Source organism: Cherax quadricarinatus, chromosome 36 (assembly GCF_038502225.1).
Source record: "Cherax quadricarinatus isolate ZL_2023a chromosome 36, ASM3850222v1, whole genome shotgun sequence".
Classification (NCBI taxonomy): Eukaryota; Metazoa; Arthropoda; class Malacostraca; order Decapoda; family Parastacidae; genus Cherax; species Cherax quadricarinatus.
In genome coordinates, this window is record NC_091327.1 from 26,134,720 (window position 1) to 26,150,095 (window position 15,376).

The following is a 15,376-nucleotide window of genomic DNA, read 5'->3' on the forward strand; positions in this document are numbered from 1 at the left end:
GGCAAACGCAATTGAAAAAGAGCATCCATAATTGACCAGCGTGTACTGTGAAGGCCTTTATACGTGCTTTTCTATTTTGCATACACTTGAAAAGGCCTTTTTACATGTTATCCAGTTTTTTATGTACCTGTAAAAGCCGTTTTACGTGATATGCAGTTTTGGATCAATTTTTTTGCAATCTGACTTACAAAAAAAAAATCGCACTATATAGAAGAGCCTTTTAAGCGAACTTAGTGTATTTCAAAGTCTTGATAAGTCATGTCAGACAATAAATCAATATTTTATGAGTTATTAATAAAAATGTGGTAATATTACCATCGCCACTGAGAGCTGCGTCTTGACGACACTTCAAGGAATTAAGGGAGCTACTCAACTCTTCCTTGGATCAAACTTGATTATCTTTCAATCCCAAGACGATGTAGTGTTTCTTTTTCATGATTATGATCGACATGATGTCTTGACCAAACTCTTGTTAAGAACTTTAAATATCAACTCAGATTCATTCAAAACCGTCGGTCTTGGACTCTAAAAACCATTAACCAAAATGAAACCATTAGTCTTGGATGTTAAAAACCATTAAATGAGATGAAACCATCGGTCTTTGAAGATAAAACCAAGTTAATCAAACCTGCTCCCTTATCGTTTTAAATCACCCCGTGTGGTCTTTACTCACCCCGTGTGGTCTTTACTCACCCCGTGTGGTCTTTACTCACCCCGTGTGGTCTTTACTCACCCCGTGTGGTCTTTACTCACCCCGTGTGGTCTTTACTCACCCCGTGTGGTCTTTACTCACCCCGTGTGGTCTTTACTCACCCCGTGTGGTCTTTACTCACCCCGTGTGGTCTTAAATCCCCACCATGTGGTCTTACTCTGGTAATAATTCAGCGGGACTAAGACAGTCATTCACGTTCTATAAGGTCGACTTACCGCAGTAAGACAGTAATCGACTAGCTGATTATTATAGCCAAGTCGACGCTGCCTCTTCCAGTAACAGCGTCGACATTTTTATGGACTAGGGCCCATGGCGAGAAAGTTGAAATGCTCCTTAAGTGACTTCTCACAACAAGTGGTAATTAAGTGTTGTGGGGAGAGGGCAGGCTGGAATGGGAATGTAAGAAGGCAGCTGGTGTCAGGTGGTGGTTATCAGGGATTGGTAACGAAGTTCTATCGTTTAAGGTTGTCAGGGGTTGGTAACGAAATAGTTCTGTCTTTTAAGCCTGCGGAAGCTGGTGCTAGTAGATGATTAGAATTTGCCGAGGAAGCGGCTGGATTATTGTGCATGCCTTATATAACCTGTGGAGGGTAGCATAGGAATATTTAGATACAAAGAAGGCCTGTAAACCAGGCCCAAAAAAAAAAAATGAGAGAATATCTAGATTTTTGTTTAGAATTTATATTCCGTCTATTACAAGCAGATGTCTTATTTTCCTTTATTATATACCTCGACATACGACAGTTTATCTATATTCCTCACTAAGTGGACAATCAGGCACATAATGTTTCAAGTGGTAAGGCTGACCACATACTCCACACTTAGTTTCATCATCTATTTATACCAAACTTCCAGAAATACTTATTAACCAAGCCTAAACCTGGCTACTATAACATCAGGTAGTTATGTAGATTCACTGCCCCCGCGGCCCAGTCCCAGACCAGGCTTCCTGGTGCTGGACTGATCGATCAAGCTTTTAGCGCCTTCTGCCCGCAGCATCAGTGTATGCACCACAACCCGGCTGATGAGGAACTGTTCTGAGGAATATATTGAGTTCCCTCTTGAAGACAGCTAGCGGTTTGTTGGTAATCCCGCTTATGCCTGAAGAGAGGGTTTTGGAATAGTGGTCCCTTTACACTTAATGAATTCTCTGTGTGTACTCATTGCTCCTCTGCTTTTCATTGGAGGTGGATACCTCCAGTGAAAAGCGTTATTACAATAGACTTCTGTGTTATTGTAGTAGACTTTGTGTTATGCAGTTGACTTCTGGTATGAAACTAACGTTTGTTATGCAGTAGACGTCTGTGGTATTTCAGTAGATGTGTGTGTTATTGTAGTAGACGCTTGTATTATGCATTAGACGTCGGTGTTACACATTACAGATCTGTGTGATGCAGCAGACGTATGTTTATATAACACATGTGTTAGTTATCGGGCGATAAACATTAAAGGTGTTTATCGTTCACATTCATTTAGTTGAGCTGGTGTAAGTGCGTACGTTCACATGCAGCTGATGCTTGCAACAACACAGTATAACAATGCAAACCACATTTGCATCTTTGATGATGATGATAATATTCATAAAAATAGTTTGCATATATTAAACGTTTTATTTACAGAACCCCGTGTAAATAATGCAGTTTACATATGAAGAGTAATTGATTTACACAATATATATGTGGAAAATACCGTGCATTTAATGATTTGTGTATGTTAGTGTTGATTACATAGCTAGGTGTTAGGTAACCCCACAGTAGGGGGGGTTGGTTGAGGGACCTAACTACACACCTGTTGTATTGGAATGACAGGAGGGCCAACACATACTGTAAGAGAACAAGTGTTTAGGGAAAACCTTTGTTTAAACATATGTTACACCCACAGAGTGGGCTTCATCAACCTCCTGTTGTCACCTCCTCCTCGGCTCGGTCCAGGACTAGGCCTCATTAGGAATTTTAAATGCTTCTACTGCAATCTCCTGCGAATGGTTCTTCATATAGATTTGTAACTTTTAACACTAAATGTGTCTTACAAGAAGGTTTGTATTGCCATTGATCAGTGCATCTCCCCTGAGTTTAGAACACAAGTTTAGTTCTTTTATTAAGGTTGGGAGAGGCAAGATGTCCTACATGGGATTTCTAAACACTAGAACAATAAGAAAAGGAACCACACACAACCTTCTTACATCATCTCACTCTTAACTGGAATTTACAGTGGTCTCTCTTAACTGGTGCCTACAGTGGTCGCTCTTTAAATGGTGTCTACAGTGGTCACTTTAACTCCATGATTCAAAACTCTATTGTCAGGCTAGTTTTAGTTTTTATCAGGCTACTTCTCCGAGGCTATGGGTGCCACAACTTACACCAGAGGTGGACTCCATTATATATATATATATATATATATATATATATATATATATATATATATATATATATATATATATATATATATATATATATATATATATATATAGATATATAGATATATATATATATATATATATATATATATATATATATATATATATATGTCGTGCCGAATATGTAAAACTGGTCAATTAGCAAGAACTCATTTAAAATTAAGTCCTTTCTAAAATTTTCTCTTATACGTTTAAAGATATATTATTTTTATTAATGTTAATGTAAAAATTTTTAATTTTGCACCAAAAGAATCTTAGAAAACTTACCTAACCTTATTATAACAAGAACAATTTATTTTAGCCTAACCCAACTAAATATATTTTAGATTTGTTTACAGTAATTTAAAACAAAACAAGCACAGTTAAATATATTTTTTTCGTTAGGTTCAGAATGATTTTGGCGAAATTATTGCATACACAAATTTTCACTTGTCCTATATGGCAAGATGAACGTTGCTATTTAAGCCAAGATCGCAAATTCTGCTTATTCGGCACGACATATACATATATATATATATATATATATATATATATATATATATATATATATATATATATATATATATATATATATATATATATATATATCGATTTAGTCGGACTGGATACCACACTGAAATGTAATTAACACATTTTAAATTCTGATTATCTTCGTTGGAACAGAGAGGAGATATATCTTGATGTTAAAGAGTTAAGAGTGTTAAGAGAAGGAAGGAAAGAAGATTGATGAAAGTAGAGAATAAACCTAGTGAAAAGCAGAGGTGTCGTGGCACAGGTAGAAAGCAGTATCAACATTTGAGCTCCAAGACTCTTAAACATTTTACAGATAGGAGAAATGTAGTATTTTGACACACATGTGCAACAAATGGAACATTTGATTGTGGCAACGTTTCGCTCTCCATGAGCGGTAACGGCTTGACAAAGGTCCTGGAGAGCGAAACATTGCCGCAGTGAAATGTCGCATTAGTTGCACATGTGTGCTTTCACCTAACAGTGTTAACGTTGCCGGAACAAAGGTAGAAATCCGATGCTGATCAACCAGGTTGTTATGGCTATGGTGTCCTCAAAACAGTGGCTAATTTAGCGGTCACTGGGGACTGTTATCCATCACGGCTCCAAGAGTAAAAGAGAAAAAAAAACATTGAATCTGTCGTAGGTTTATGGACGATACTTTAATTTACTGGCCCAGAGATTAAAATATTTTAGCACAGTCTTGAATGAAAATTGGCTTGATTTGCCCAGATTCTTCGGTGACATACACTGTGGCTGTTGTGAACGACTAAGAACACCAAAAAATCTGGGGACTTCACGCCGGTTCTCAGAATTACATGAAGCACGGAAGAGATTAAACGAGATTATAAGATGCTGGGACACAGAAAAATAGTGAGGAGAGACTGGCAGTGAGACAACGGCTGCGACAAGAGATAGTGAGAGAGAGAAGCAGAGACACACAGTAAGAGAGAGGCAGGCAGCGAGAGACAGTAAGAGAGACATGCGGTGAGAGAGACAAGCAGCGAGACAGACAGTGACCCTGCACGTCCCTCTTCTGATGCCAGTATATAAGCGCCTGTCTTCATGCCTGTGCTTCAGACTCTTATTGTGGCTAGCTGGTCTAGTGGCTAACGCGACGGGCTGGAGTTTTGAGACTCTCTGACCGCGGGTTCAATCCCGGCCGGGGGTATGGTTTCTTCAGGACCACAGTGCTCTCCACAACTCCAAGGCTGCGGGGACTGATTACCTCGTATTCTGTATATAGTTCTACAGTCTTACCATTATGTCCTTGAATTTGAATTGATAAAGCCACTGGATGGCGAAACGTCTACAATAAAGATACCCAGATGTTGCACATGTGTCTAATTCTTCATGACAGTCAGACGCACGCGCGCGCGCGCGCACACACACACACACACACACACACACACACACACACACACACACACACGTCAAGAAACTAGAGAAAGTACAAAGGTTTGCAACAAGGTTAGTTCCAGAGCTAAGGGGAATGTCCTATGAAGAAAGATTAAGGGAAATCGGCCTGACGACACTGGAGGACAGGAGGGTCAGGGGAGACATGATAACGACATATAAAATACTGCATGGAATAGACAAGGTGGACAAGGACAGGATGTTCCAGGGAGGGGACACAGAAACAAGAGGCCACAATTGGAAGTTGAAGACACAAATGAGTCAGAGAGATAGTAGGAAGTATTTCTTCAGTCATAGAGTTGTAAGGCAGTGGAATAGCCTAGAAAATGACGTAGTGGAGGCAGGAACCATACACAGTTTTAAGACGAGGTTTGATAAAGCTCATGGAGCGGGGAGAGAGAGGGTCTAGTAGCAACCGGTGAAGAGGCGGGGCCAGGAGCTAGGACTCGACCCCTGCAACCACAAATAGGTGAGTACAAATAGGTGAGTACACACACACACACAGGAGGGTCAGGGGAGACATGATAACGACATACAAAATATTGCGTGGAATTGACAAGGTGGACAGAGACAGGATGTTCCAGAGATGGGACACAGAAACAAGGGGTCACAATTGGAAGCTGAAGACTCAGCTTCAAAGGGATGTTAGGAAGTATTTCTTCAGTCATAGAGTAGTTAGGAAGTGGAATAGTCTGGCAAGTGATGTAGTGGAGGCAGGAACTATACATAGTTTTAAGACGAGGTATGATAAAGCTCATGGAGCAGGGGGAGAGAGGACCTAGTAGCGGTCGGTGAAGAGGCGGGGCCAGGAGCTGAGTCTTGACACCTGCAACCACAATTAGGTGAGTACACACACACACACACACAAGTGAAGAGGCTTCTGAGTGAGCTAGATACTTCAAAGGCAAAGATAACATCTCCCCATGAGTCCTGAGAGAGGGAGCAGAGGCGCTATGTGTACCCCTAACAACAATATTCAATACATCTATCGAAACAGGGAGATTGCCTGAGGCATGGAAGACAGCAAATGTAGTCCCAATCTTTAAAAAAGGAGACAGACATGAAGCACTAAACTACAGACCAGTGTCACTGAAATGTATACTATGCAAAATCATGGAGAAGATTATCAGGAGAAGAGTAGTGGAACACCTAGAAAGGAATGATCTCATCAACAGCAGCCAACTTGGTTTCAGGGACGGGAAACCCTGTGTCACAAACCTACTGGAGTTCTATGACATGGTGACAGCAGTAAGACAAGAGAGAGAGGGGTGGGTGGATTGCATAGTCTTGGACTGCAAGAAGGCGTTTGACAGTTCCACACAAGAGATTGGTGCAAAAACTGGAGGACCAAGCAGGGATAACAGGGAAGGCACTACAATGGATCAGGGAATATTTGTCAGGAAGACAGCAGCGAGTCATGGTACGTGGCGAGGTGTCTGAGTGGGCACTTGTGACCAGCGAGGTCCCACAGGGGTCAGTCCTAGGACCAGTGCTGTTTCTGGTATTTGTGAACGACATGACGGAAGGAATAGACTCTGAGGTGTCCCTGTTTGCAGATGACGTGAAGTTGATGAGAAGAATTCACTCGATCGAAGACCAGGCAGAACTACAAAGGGATCTGGACAGGCTGCAGACCTGGTCCAGCAATTGGCTCTTGAAGTACAATCCCACCAAGTGCAAAGTCATGAAGATTGGGGAAGGGCAAAGAAGACCGCAGACGAAGTACAGTCTAGGGGGCCAGAGACTACAAACCTCACTCAAGGAAAAAGATCTTGGGGTGAGTATAACACCAGGCACATCTCCTGAAGAGCACATCAACCAAATAACTGCTGCAGCATATGGGCGCCTAGCAAACCTCAGAACAGCATTCCGACATCTTAAGGAATCGTTCAGGACCCTGTACACCGTGTACGTTAGGCCCATATTGGAGTATGCGGCACCAGTTTGGAACCCACACCTAGCCAAGCACGTAAAGAAACTAGAGAAAGTGCAAAGGTTTGCAACAAGACTAGTCCCAAAGCTAAGAGGTATGTCCTACGAGGAGAGGTTAAGGGAAATCGACCTGACGACACTTGAGGACAGGAGAGATAGGGGGGACATGATAACGACATACAAAACACTGAGAGGAACTGACAAGGTGGACAAAGACAGGATGTTCCAGAGATTGGACACAGTAACAAGGGGACACAGTTGGAAGTTGAAGACACGGATGAATCACAGGGATGTTAGGAAGTATTTCTTCAGCCACAGAGTAGTCAGTAAGTGGAATAGTTTGGGAAGCGATGTAGTGGAGGCAGGATCCATACATAGCTTTAAGCAGAGGTATGATAAAGCTCACGGTTCAGGGAAAGTGACCTAGTAGCAATCAGTGAAGAGGCGGGGCCAGGAGGTCGGACTCGACCCCTGCAACCTCAACTAGGTGAGTACACACACAGAGGAAGATTACTCCTTAAGTCTTGAACACAAAAAAGAAGGCAACACAGGCTCTCATAGAAAGGATTTTTGTTTGGGTCTGGGATTAGCGAGCATTAGGGGAGAATTAGCAGCTGGTGAGGTATTTGACTCGCTGGAGCCACGCTTAACATAGTTAAGTGTTTGAAGCGAAGGAGACTGCCACCCTGATTCCCTTCCTCGTCATTCCTATTTCTATCACCCTGCTCCATCTCACGCCCACACCTCCCTCATAGCATCAGTCTGTTCCCTATCACAAATCCTCTCCCGTAATCCTTTTACTCCCGCCATCACCCCTTCCCTGTAATTCCTTTCCCCCGCCATCACCCCTTATATTCCCTTCGCCCCCGCCATCACCCTTTCCCTATAAAATCCCCCCGCCATCACCCCTTCCTTATATTTCCTGCCTCCGCCATCACCCCTTCCCTGTAATCCCTTCCACCCACCATCACCCCTTCCCTATAATCCTTTCCCTCCATCCCCTTCTCTTTTGTGGGAGCACACCTTGGGTAGTTAGGCTAATTTACCTGCGCTTTAATTGTCCTGAGAATAGTTTTGTCTCTGGGTTTAATCGGGTTGATGCAGGGGGCCTCCGGAGGAGTTTGTACTGTATGGGGGGAGATATTATGACACGAGAGGATGGGGAGAGAGGGGAGTGGGAGAGAAAGAGGAGAGGGGAGGGGGAAGAGAGAAGAGAAGGGAAAAAGGAGACAGAATATGGGAGGGGAATGGAAGAGAGTGTTAATTACTCCTCTCTTATAGCCCTGTTTTTTTCTTTTTTCTCCTTTTGCAGTCCGGTGTTTTTCCTGCTCCTTTTTACAGCCCGTTTTCTTCCTTTTACAGCCCGTTTTCTTCCTTTTACAGCCCCGTTTTCCTGTTTGTACAGCCTGTTTTCTTCCTTTTACAGCCTCATTTTTCCTCCTCGTACAGCCCCGTTTTTCTCTTCATCTGATTTGTTATACGCAGGGCACTGTGCTAGTCTCCCCACCGAAATCTTCTCTGAGGAATTAAGTAAGTAGATGTTTTAGAAATATTAGGCGTTACTCAGCAGAAACGAATGGGCGCTAGTGTAGAAAAACACAGGCGTGGCTGTGAAGCTTACGTTACCATGCTTTATGATGGGGTTCTGAGCCTAACTGAAAGATGCTTAAGACTTCGTCTGCACATTCCCACAAACAAACGAAGCATTAAGGAATTGATTCGTTCATTAACCCGGATTTTGGCTGTGGTGTCGCTGATTCTTTTCTGCCGTTCAACGCTTCACCTCGACAAAACCTCGGGAGGGGGGTCCAGGAGCTTTGATTAAATAGACTTGATATTCTTTATAATATTTATCCGTGTCGCTTAACTGTGACCGGTTTCGAGGTTGTACTCTCCTTCGCATCTAGGCCTTAGGCCTGGTCTTTGTTGGGTTAGTTTTTTTTCAGTGAGATTACATCGTTGTTAAATTCTCTTTAACGTAAAAAAATGGGTATGAACAATAACTTCAATATCTTAAACCTCTTTCAATCTTCTTTCGTGTAAATAAAACACACACACACACACACACACACACACACACACACACACACACACACACACACACACACATTCTCGCTCTCACTCACTCCTTAAGGCACTATATTTCTTAAGTGTTAGGTAACTCACGGGGGGGGGGGCAGAGAGTACATGTGGTTGACAACACTATAAACAGTGAATGACAGCAACATCCCAGGTGTTCAGTCATTACAATATTGGTATAAAATACCGTCGAGATGAAGAATTAGACACATGTGCAACACCTGAATATCTCTATTTGAAGATGTTTCGCCAGTCAGTGACATTTTCCAGTTCACTGCAAGGATGATATATGAATATTACTGTCTTCTCCTGAAGATGAGGTAGTCAGTCCCTTAGCCTTGGAGAGCTATGCACAAAACACAGTGGAAGACGAGTCTTGATGATCAGATTCATCAGGACTATAGCACTCAACACCAACTTCCAAGTCGAGGGACTGTTTACCTTATCTTCTACTGCTTTAATATATCATCTCTGTACTGATCTGGAAAATAACTCAAGAGCCTAAATTCTTATTAGCATTGGGAAACGCTAAAGCTGTAGGAGTAATACAGCAACAGGGGAACTGGAAGTAATCAGGATCAAGCCAAGATTGGAAATGGTAACTCTGATTCCTTAGATCAATATCCTTTTAGCATCAAAGCATCTCCCCAGAAGAGTCAAAAGTTGAAGTGATCTCTGAATAAGGATGACTTACTGGGATCACTTAATGGGTTACCTACAGTGGTGTAGATACTTGTCTAGTTTCCTCTTGAAGGCTTCTACACTTGTTCCAGTCGTGTTTCTGCAATAATAATGATAATAATAATAATAATGTATCATTAAACCGGTTCCCTTGCAGCGCTGATAATATAAAGAAAATGCATTTAAAAATGTTGCTTTAGTGACTCCCTGCTAACCATCCCCCTCGCCCACTTGTCATAAAATACGAACCCCCGGCAGGTTAAAAAAAAAATTCTGCACTGGTAGAAAAAAAGGTCCATCGCAAAGGTAATGTTGCTGGAGATGAACATGACATAAACTGTCGCTTGAGTGCTTCCCTCGTAAAACCTCCATCACTGCTACAATCGTCAACTCTTATTACCTTAACGTTGGGGGATCGCAGGAGCCTCTGGTTCTCTTGAAGGATTTATGGACGTAAAGCGCGGGCCTCCCAGGAGGTCGGATGTCAAGGAGGCATAGGAAGGCCAGAGGGGAGAAAGAAAGAGAGAGGAGGATGGGAAAGGAATGGAGTTATGGGGAAACGGGGCTGTGAGTGTGCAGCTGTTGTGGCAAGTCTGTACAAGCAGCATGCTACAGTCACGCACATGTTCTCTTCTTGCTGCTGCTGCTACTTAGGCAAGAGGTGCAGCTGTTACTGATGGTTAGGCACGAGATTCATACCTCACACATGTGGTACAGTGGTAGTGTGAGGGCCTCACACCTGTGGTACAGTGGTAGTGTGAGGGCCTCACACCTGTGGTACAGTGGTAGTGTGAGGGCCTCACACCTGTGGTACAGTGGTAGTGTGAGGGCCTCACACCTGTGGTACAGTGGTAGTGTGAGGGCCTCACACCTGTGGTACAGTGGTAGTGTGAGGGCCTCACTAGTAGGCTGAATACTTAAGAACTCTTAATGTACCTCAATTTATTTGTTATGATACTGTGATAATTCAATTTGCATTGGCAAGACTGTAGGGCCATATACACGTGTGTTATAACACCTTGGTTTGTATTGTAAGTCACGTCAGAATCCAGAGAGAGAGAGAGAGAGAGAGAGAGAGAGAGAGAGAGAGAGAGAGAGAGAGAGAGAGAGAGAGAGGGAGTACGAATGAATGAATGAATGGTCAGACAGTAAATGGAGGAGGGTGACAGATTTACGGTGAAAAAATAAACGAACGAGAAACACAAACGAGAAAACACAAATTTTACAGGAGGACGAAGCTCATTCACCGCTAAAGTTGATATTTAACCAAAGTTTAGGGCAGAGTTAGTCTTTACATTCCCCATACACCAGTATTAGTCCTCAAGACCTAGAACTTGCCCCCAATTCTTTCTCGTTCTCACATCCGACGTTGACAGACATAAATCATCGCACTATATCCTCCTCTGAGACGATACTGGAATTTGTATGAGTGTCATCCATTGAGACTTAACCCTCCAAGCTGATTTATAAAAGGTCCTCCAGTGACTTTCAGTGAGGACAAGCTGCTTCTATTCTGCTATGGAATAAAATGAGGAAATAAAAACTGGAACAGAGTATAAAACAAACTCGAGCCATTGCTCGTAGAATGTACAGAGCGCCCGGCCATGGGCCAGTCTCGTCTGGTGCTTGCCTGGTCAACCAGGCTGTTGCTGCTGGAGGTCCGCTGCCCCACATATCCATCACAGCCTTGTTGATCTGGCACCAGTTTTCTCTTGAAGGCTTCTACACTTGTTCCAGCCGTGTTTCTGATATCTTTGGCAAGATGTTGAATACTCTGGGACCCCGGATGTTGATATAGTGTTCCTTTGTCCTTACCGCACCCTTGCTCTTCACTGGGTTTATTTTGCACTTCGTCTCATCTCTCTTACTCCAGTATGTTGTTATGACTGTGTGTAGATTTGGAACCAGGCCCTCGAGTACTTTCCAGGTACATATTATCATGTATCTCTCTCTCCTCCGCTCCAATGAGTACATGTTCAAGACTTGAAGGCGTTCCCAGTAATTTAGGTGCTTACTGGCTCAGTGTGAGACGTAAACAATCTCTGTATTTATTCTAGCTCCGATATTTCTCATGCTTTGAACGGGGCCGTCAGCACTGAGCAGTATTCTCAGTGAGGGAGCACTAGCGATTTGAAGAGTGTCACCATCGGCATTGTTTCCCTTGCTTTGAAAGTTCTCAATACCCACCCTGTCATCTTCCTGGTTGTCGTGATCTTTGTCTTGTTATGGTCTTTAAAAGAAAGGTCAGCTGACAATTATTCCCAGGTCATTTACGTGTTCCTTTCGTTCTGTCTAGTGATCCTCTTCAGTTTTGTATACAGTGTTGCTTTTGAGTTCTTCATTCTTTCCATACCTAAGCAGCTGGAACTTAACACCATTGAACGTCATGTTGTTCTCCACTGCCCACTGGAAAACCCTGTTTATGTCTAACTGTAATTTTTCAGTGTCCTCTACCGTAGTGACTTTCATGCTTATTTTAGTGTCATTGCAAATGATGATACAAAAGTGTGACGGGTGTTTTTATCTGTCTGCTATGATCAAGTACCTAAATTATTGGAAACGCATAAACTCTCTCGAAACGTAACATTTAGAATTGTGGCGAGAAATATGCATCATAATTTACACCTGGAGAGTCTGGAGTAATTGGTCCCAAATCTGCACACGGGAATCATTCCATACGAAGCGAGAGGCTCGGTAAATGGTTCAAATTACCCCCGATGAAAAGCAGGGGCGCAATGAGTTCGATAAGAGATAAGTCAACAAGTGTAAATGGACCAAGACTTTTCAACAACCACCTCCCTTTATACATAAAAATTACCAACAGACCTCTGGCTGTCATGAAGAGGGAACTTGATAAGTTGCCCTGTCAGTTCTGATTAGCTGGGCTCTGGTTCATACGTTGGACTGTGTGCGGCCAGCACCAACAGCCAGGAGGCCTGGTGTGGGACAGGGAGCACAGGGGGCGGTAACCCCCGGAATTGCTTGCAGGTAAACACCAGAGTTGATCTTAAGACTGCCCTCTACAGCAGAAATGGTCTTAAAATTATTCCTACGCCAACGTGTCCCATCTCCCGTCTTGGGCAGGTCAGGTTTTTCCTGCATAAAACAATTTACAACTCTGGAGAAGAAAAACTTTAATCCTGAGAGATTCGCCGGCGAATTTAAGCGACGCGGTATTTTGCTATTCCGTGTAAAACCTTGCAAAAAGAATCTCATTTCTTCTGGGATGTTGACAATTTGAGGGCAATGATGAGCCAATCAAGGCTCGCCTCGGGCCGCGGACACCACCATGATTGGCTGCACAATTTTTATTCCCCCGTTCCCTTTTTCTTTCACTTTTTTTTTTTTACATTTTGAACACGGTAATGCCCTGTGGGCTCAAATGTACATTTCAATATTGACACTTTTTTCCCTACATCAGTGTGGGCGTTTAGCACTTATTTTCTTAAGTAGTTGTAGCGTGTGTTCACCTGTGTGTGTGTACTCGCCTAATTGTGGTTGCAGGGGTCGATACTCAGCTTCTGGCCCCGCCTCTTCACTGGTCGCTACTAGGTCCTCTCTCTTCCTGCTCCATGAGCTTTATCATACCTCGTCTTAAATCTGTGTATGGTTCCTGCCTACACTACATCACTTGGCAGACTATTCCACTTCCTAACAACTCTGTGACTGAAGAAATACTTCCTAACATCCCTTTGACTCATCTGAGTCTTCAGCTTCCAATTGTGACCCATTGTTGCTGTGTCCCCACTTTGGAACATCCTGTATTTGTATGTCGTTATCATGTCTCCCCTGACCCTCCTGTCCTCCAGTGTCGTCAGGCCGATTTCCCTAAACCTTTCTTCGTAGGACATTCCCTTTAGCTCGGGAGCTAGTCTTGTTGCAAACCTTTGCACTTTCTCTAATTTTTTGACGTGCTTGACTAGGTGTGAGTTCCAAACTGGTGCTGCATACTCCAGTATGGGCCTGACGTACACGGTGTACAGTGTCTTGAACGATTCCTTACTGAGGTATCGGAACGCTATTTTCAGGTTTGCCAGGCGCCCATATGCCGCAGTAGTTATCTGGTTGACGTGTTCGTGTGTGTGTGTGTGTGTGTACTCGCCTAGTTGAGGTTGCGGGGGTCGAGTCCGGGCTCCTCTGTGTGTGTGTGTGTGTGTGTGTGTGTGTGTGTGTGTGTGTGTGTTTAGTTGAGTTGATGGTTCCCAGTGTTTGATCCTGGATTATATTATGTTGGTTCTTGGGTTAGATTTGTTGATTTATTATTATTTTGCTTGTTCCTTCAGCTGGTTGCTATATTAAAGGTTGCTTAGGTTGGTTGTTGTGTTAATGGTTCACTGGGTGCTTGGGATGTCACTGATTTGAGAAACTGGACAAGTTCCTCAAATCAGTGCCTGACCGGCCTTGCTGTGGTTCGTACGTGCGCTAGCAGTAACAGCCTGGTTGATCAGGCCTTGATCCTCCAGCAGGCCTCGTCCGGGACCGTGCCACGGAGGTATTGAATACCGGAAGCTTTCAACTATCCTTCTTCACGTATGTTGCTGTGTTAATGGTTGTGTTGGTTGTTACTGTTCCTAGGTCAGTGGTGATTGTTCCCTGTACATTTTTCGTAATACGGCTTTTCTCTCCCAAATTCCAGCTTATTGTTAGGCAATACATGAGCTCTTGATTGCACTGCTTTTCTGTCCCTGAATCATATACCTAGATAATACACGCTAGTTCTTAATATAGGTAAAAGTAGATAGTTCTTCTCAGCAGATAACCTCTTGGTGATCTTCCAGGTCCTCTGTCTTTCCCCACGAGCTGCCATTCACAAGATGCCCGCTCCTCCGGGTTATTGCGCGTTGTTCGTCGCTCGTTTGCGATTGTTTACAACATGTACTTCCATGTTCATGTTGACTATAGGGGGGGGAGACTACATAGACATTTCGAGGGCAGGGACAGTAGGATGACAAGGGACCCGAGGCACTTGTAGACTCTCAGAGGAAGAACGGGAGGAAATCAATTTCCTGACAATTTTGCGCTGACCCCGGGCACGGAGGTCGCAACTTTCTGGTGACAATTTTATTTCCTCGGTGTCTCTGTGGCTTGGAAAAACAGGAGGGGATTTTCACTTACCTGGATGATTACACGTTAAGATGCAACTTTGCAGGTAACAGAAAAGGAAGGACAAAAGGGGAAAAATACCTAGATTTGTAAAGACAAACTTCCGCTGTTACGTCACCTGTGAGCAACTGTCTTTTAAAGACACTCTGGGGAGAGTTCTTCCAATGGATAACACACACACAGGTAATGGAGTCGTCGGTAGCTGGTCTTTAGTGGCGTGTGGTGTATAATTGGACTAGTGCTTGCCAGCAGTCATAAAAAGGTTTGAAAAGCGATTGCCACAATAGTTGCAACCTGTCATTTTGTAATTACTGTTGCAAGAACTCGTCTGATAACTGCTGTGGCAACCCAGAACATGACCTTCACCATCTTATCCAGCATCCTAATGTGCCACAGTGTAAACCAGTGTCTTAGATATCTTCCCGTACCTTTACCTGAGGAAGACAACTAAAGTTTAAAGTTCTGTGATTCTTGTATGACTCGAATTTAACCGCACATTCTCGCCTTGGCAACGTGTCTTGTCCAAC